Genomic DNA, 6,974 nt, shown 5'->3' with positions numbered 1-6,974 from the left:
ACTATATCTAAACGCATAAAGCTGGCATAAAAAAAGATCGGTATCATCCTGATGGAGACACCCTAATATCTATATTCGCAATAAGAAAAAAGTTGTATCAACCTGCTGGAGATACAATAACATTAACTAACACTACACCTAAACGCGTAAAGCTGGCATAAATAAAGATTGGTATCATCCAGATGTAGACACCCTAATAATGTCTATACTCGCTATAAGAAAAGCTTTGTATCAACCTGATGGTGATACACTATCATTAACTAACACTATATCTAAACGCGTAAAGCTGCCATAAATAGAGATCGGTACCATCCTGATGGAGACACCCTAATATCTATACTCGCTATAAGAAAAGGTTGTACCAACCTGCTGGTGATACACTAACACTATATCTAAACGCGTAAAGCTGGCATAAATAGAGAGTGGTATCATCCTGATGGAGACACTTTAATATCTATACTCGCAATAAGAAAAGGTTTGTTTCAAACTGCTGGTGATACACTAACACTATATCTAAACGCATGAAGCTGGCATCAAGAGAGGTCGGTATCATCCTGATGGAGACACCCTAATATCTAAACTCGCTATAAGAAAAGCTTTGTATCAACCTGCTAGTGATACACTAACATTACCTAACACTATATCTAAACGCGTAAAGCTGGCATAAATAGAGAGTGGTATCATCTTGATGGAGAAACCCTTATAACATCTATACTCACAATAAGAAAAGGGTTGTATCAATCTGTTTGAGATACACTAACATTAACTAACACGATATCTAAACGCGTAAAGCAGGCAAAATAGAAAGTAGTATCATCCTGATGGAGACATCGTAATAATATCTAGACTCGGAATAAAGAAATGGTTGTATCAACGTGCTGGTGATACACTAACACTATATCTAAACGCCTAAAGCTGGCATAAATAGAAATCGGTACCATCCTGATGAAGACACCCTAATATCTATACTCGCAATAGAAAAATGGTTGTATCAACGTGCTGCTGATACACTAACATTAACTATCACTATATCTAAACGCCTAAAGCTGGCATGAAAAGAGAGTGGTACCCTCATGGAGACACCCTAATAATATCTATACTCCTAATAAGAAAAGGGATGTATCAACCTGCTGGTGATACACTAACACTATATCTAAACGAGTAAAGCTGGTATAATTCGAGAGTGGAATCATCCTGATGGAGACACCCTAATAATATCTATACTCGCAATAAGAAAAGGTTTGTATCTACCTGCTGGTGATACACTAACATTAACTAACACCATAACTAAACGCGTAAAGCTGGCATAAATACAGATTGGTATCATCCTGATGGAGACACCCTAATAATATCTATACTCGCAAGAAAGAAATGGTTGTATCAACCTGCTGGAGATACACTAACATTAAATCTAAACGCGTAACACTGGCAGTAATAAATTGTTTTGTTGGGTGCATGGTGTACTGAGCTGTGGTACCCGTGGGATCGCTACTTCCCAAGCGACTGCATGCATCAATCGCTCCATGCGGGCTAATTTTAGAAGTGTTTTCAAAAATAGAAGTAGCATTCAATTATGAAAATTATCATATTCTTCCAAAAATTTATGAAGCAACGTTGGGAGTACTTGAGCGAGAGAATAAGCGTGTCGCTCCAATGTATGGTCTTGGAATTCAACCTAACTGACGGTTAGTTAAGAAATCTAATCTTCAATGGATCAGCGAATTCAATTATGCGGCCTGCAAAATGATTAAGTATTATCTCAGGTCCCTAGACAAATCATTTTAATATTGCAGTAGGTGATGATAACGTTTTACACTGAGCTATAGAAGTCTTCCAGTTCTGATTGTAGCTTAATCCTAACCAATTTATATACAAATTTTGCTATGAAGATCTTACAGATCGCTGCAGATGGAACCAACTAGAATTGCTGCAGAAATTGAATACTTCAACTATTTTAATAAACAATAAAATCGTAGACTTTGTCACAATCCTAATAATGCTTTGGGTTAGGACGACCTTAAGAAGATGACAAGAAATGGTAAATGGGATACCTAACTGCTGGGAACTATACTTAGCTACTACAATACGACTGAAGGTTTCTTGCGGTACCATAGAGTTTGGGAAATGGTGTGCGCTTTCTGACCTACGCAGCTTCCAGAATACTCTGAATTCTATTGAACTACTGAAAACCTGAGTCTTCATTCTCAACAAATGTCCACTCAGAATACTTAAAGGAAGTGGTACTGGCTCTGTTAGCCTGCTCCGGGGAGCAGTTGTCCGGGGGGCACCTCGTGGAGGTAGAGCTCAGATTTTTGCCCCCCAAAATGCCATCCTGCCTTTAATATCGTATTCCAACTGGTTTTCATCCTCTATTAAGCAGGCGTAGTAGCAAATCTCATTAACAATGGAGATGCATTACCTGTGATGTACAGAGGGGGAGAGAGAAAACCAGTTTTGGACCCGTTATGGAATACGATTATACGGAGTTTGGTTAGGGTAATGGACAAATAGCAGGAATCGCAGAATACAGGATACGCTATTTGTGGAGAACCGCGTTTTAGAATGAAGAGATTTACTGGGAAACTTGGACTCGTTTAAGCAATAGACAATAAACCAAGCGATAAATAGGAACTAGCAGAGACAATATGAATCTGTATAAGAAAGGAAGTCGCGACTGACAAATGAACCTATTTGAAGAAACAACAGCAGAATGAATAACGACAGCAATAGAGGTTAGCAACAAGGTTGAATACGAACACGAAGTGTTTGTTTGCACTTTGGCATCTGAAATACCAAAACGTGTAAGCAAGAGCTCGTTCAAACAATAGACATTAAACCAAGCGATAAATAGGAAATAGCAAAAAAAATATGAATCCTGTATAAACTGAGACATGTAGTATCAACCTGATGGTGACAAACTAAGATTAAATATTACGCGCATCCTATATATTAACGGAAAACTGCTTCATCTACCTCACAGTGAAATACTAACATACCAACAAAGTAATACTCTAAACAAAGTAAATTAAATAACCTTACTTGGAAGAAATCGAACAAACAATGTGGCACATAATGTATCTGGTTAGCTAGGGAGTGAAACAGCGCCATTACGCGAACGATTGAGGGCCCCTACTCATGAATTGCCACGAAAGTGTACTGTTAATGTGGTGCTTGAAGAATTCAAGACAAATCTAGTAGTTACATCTCATAGTGAAATATTAGAGCATTAGAGCTACACAAATCACTAAAGTTTAACTAGTTTGCATAATGTTACAATTAGTGTGCCTTCTAATCGTCTTATCTTCTTCAATGTGCACTACACATCCACGAATCTGCACTAGTATTCTACTAATATGCACTAATGTTACAATAATGTGCACTGATGATCTCTTAAAGAGCAGTTATGAACTACTAACGTGCACTGAAATTTCACTAATAATGCATTAATGTTCAACTCAACTACCCTAATAATCATTAATGTGCACTAATGTTACAAACATGTGCACTAATGATCTCTTAAAAAGCAGGAATGTTCCATTAATGTGCTCTGAAATTTCATAATCTGCACTTACGTTCCACTTTACAACTCTAAAATCATTAATGTGCACTATAGTTCCACTAGTGTACACTAGAATTTTACTAAGATGCACTAATGCTCCAGTAATGTGCAGTAATGATCTCGAAAAGACCACCTATGTCACATTAATGTGCACTAATATTCAACATATTAGCACTAGTATTACCTAAGGTGCACTAATGTTACACTAATATGCAATAATATTCCACCGTAAAATAAAAGAAAATTTAATTACTCTACAAAAAATCACAATGTTCCAATATTAATAAATAATAACTTACAAATTTCTAAACAATAAGATGCTTTTTTGATTCATAACCATAAAGCAAATCGTTCAACAAGGTCCAGCAGCAATATTAACAGAACTCATTCGGAGGCAATCCATGAGCCAATCGTCCTCATTACGGCACTGCTTCACTCCAAAACTAACCAGACGGTGTGTGGGCCACCCAAGTACTTTCGGTAGCTAATAAGATATAACATCCGTTAATTGCATCTATCCACATTCAACGTTAATAATAAAAGAACTTTAATGAAGCCAGTATTAGATTGTCCTCCAGAATCGGAATGTCAACCACCAAAATATTAGGGGGCAAGTGTGAGTAACAACAAATAACAGAAAAGTGATTCATTATTCTAATGGTGATACCTAATTTTAGCTTCTATTCACGTCTTAATTCGCCTAAAAACGTGACAGTGGTACTCTAATTTAACAATCTATCAACTAGACGGTGATTTTCTGATTTTAATAAATAAATGTCAAATCGCCAGCGGCAAAAAAGTGTTTATCAACCCGAAGGTGATACCATTATCTTAATAACTAAACTTGTTTTATTATTGAAGCTAGTATCAGATTGTCCTCAAGAATCGAAATGTCAACCACCATAATTTAAGGGGGTAATTTAAAAGAAAAATATCATTAATGCAGATGTTATTATGATCCGGATTTAATCTACACTCATAGAGTTTACACAGGTAACACAGCAAAACAATTGCGACATAAATTCGAGTAAAGCTTCAACCAGATAGAGATACCATATTCTATTAAACGGGTATAGCTAAAAGTAAAAAAAAAAAATTGTATTACCATTATAATGAAAACCCAAACTAATAATTAAACTCCTTTAAGTGGCAAAAAGACAAACATGTATCATCCTAAAAGTTAAATAAACAACTAACTTAATCACAGCCAGAAACAAGTGTTGACTGAATCACTAATGGTGATTTCCCAATAGTAAAAACTAAATATATAACAACCAGTAACACATAAATGTTGTATAAACCTAATAGTAGGGAATCACTATCATACAAACTGAACGGGGTAGCCACTGACAGAAAAACGTATCAACCTAATGGCGATATCTATTCTCAACAAATAAACGCGTAATATTTATTAAGGAAGAAGTGTTGTATCTACCTGACGGAGACACACTAATATTATTAACTAAATGCATAATAGCAAGCAACAAAGAATGTATCAACCACATTAATAACTAAACTCGTCCTATTTTAAAACGGCAAAGTGTAGTATCTACCTGACGGTGATACTGTAATCTTACTTACTTAAAGTTTCATAGCCAGCAGCAAAATAAAATATTATCCTGATGGTGATACCTAATCTTATTAACTAAACGAGCATTAATTAATAACAGTAAAGTGTTTTATCTACCTGACGGTGATACCCTAAACTAAATAGCTATACGCGTCCTATTTATGACGGTAAAGGGTTGTATCTACCTGACGGTAAATTGCTAATCTTAATTACTAAATGCTTCATAGCCAGCAGCAGAATATAATATTAACCTCATGGTGAAACCTAATCTCATTAACTAAACACGTATTAATCAATAACAGAAAAGTGTTGTATCTACCTGACAGTGATACTGTAATCTTAATTACTAAATGCTTCATAGCCAGCAGCAGAATATAATATTAACCTCATGGTGATACCTAATGTCATTAACTAAACACGTATTAATCAATAACGGTAAAGTGTTGTATTCACCTGACCGTGATACCCTAATCTAAATAGCTATACGCGTCCTATTTAATGACAGTAAAGGGTTAAATCTACCTGACGGTAAATTACTGATCTTAAATACTAAATGCATAATAGCCAGCAGCAGAATAAAATATTAACCTGATGGTGATACCTAATCTCATTAACTAAACGCGCATTAATTAATAACACTAATGTGTATTACCCACCTGACGGTGATACCCTAATCTAAATAGCCATACGCGTCCTATTTAATGACAGTAAAGGGTTGTATCTACCTGACGGCAAATTGCTAAACTTAATTACTAAATGCTTCATAGCCAGCAGCAGAATAAAATATTAACCTGATAGTGATACATAACCTCATTAACTAAAAGCGTATTAATTAATAACGGAAAAGTGTTATATCTACCCGACAGTGATACTGTAATCTTAATTACTATATGTTTCATAGCCAGCAGCAGAATAAAATATTAACCTGATGGTGACACCTAATCTCATTAACTAAACGCGTATTAATTAATAACGGTAAAGTGTTGTATCTACCTGACAGTGATACCCTAATCTAAATAGCTATACGCGTCCTATTTAATGACGATAAAAGGGTTGAATCTACCAGACGGTAAATTACTAATCTTAAATACTAAATGCATAATACCCAGCAGCGGAATAAAATATTAACCTGATGGTGATACCTAATTTCATTAACTAAACGCGTATTAATTAATAACGGAAAAATGTTTTATCTACCTGACAGTGATACTGTAATCTTAATAACTAAATTTTTCATAGCCAGCAGCTGAATAAAATATTAACCTGATGGTGATACCTAATCTTATTAACTAAACGCGTATTAATAAATTAAGAACGGTAGTGTTGTATCTACCTGACGGTGATACCCCAATCTAAATAGCTATACGCGTCCTATTTAATGACAGTAAAGTGTAGTATCTACCTGACGGTGATACTGTAATCTTAATTACTAAATGCTTTATAGCCAGCAGCAGAATAAAATATTAACTTGATGGTGATACCTAATCTTATTAACTAAACGCGTATTAATTAATAACGGTAAAGTGTTTTATCTACCTCACGGTGATACCCTAATCTCAATATCTATACGCGTCCTATTTATGACGCTAAAGGATTGTATCTACCTGACGGAAAATTGCTAATCTTAATTACTAAATATTTCATAGCCAGCAGCAGAATTAAATATTAACCTGATGGTGACACCTAATCTCATTAACTAAGCACGTATTAATTAATAACGGAACAGTGTTGTATCAACCTGAAAGTGATACTGTAATCTTAATTACTAAATGTTTCATAGCCAGCAGCAGAATAAAATATTAACCTATTGGTGATACCTAATCTCAATAACTAAACGCGTATTCA

Source organism: Rhodnius prolixus, unplaced genomic scaffold, assembly GCF_049639745.1.
Source record: "Rhodnius prolixus isolate KJV_2025 unplaced genomic scaffold, Rpr scaffold_5, whole genome shotgun sequence".
In the NCBI taxonomy this organism is placed as follows: domain Eukaryota; kingdom Metazoa; phylum Arthropoda; class Insecta; order Hemiptera; family Reduviidae; genus Rhodnius; species Rhodnius prolixus.
Note: the sequence above shows the minus strand (reverse complement) of the source record.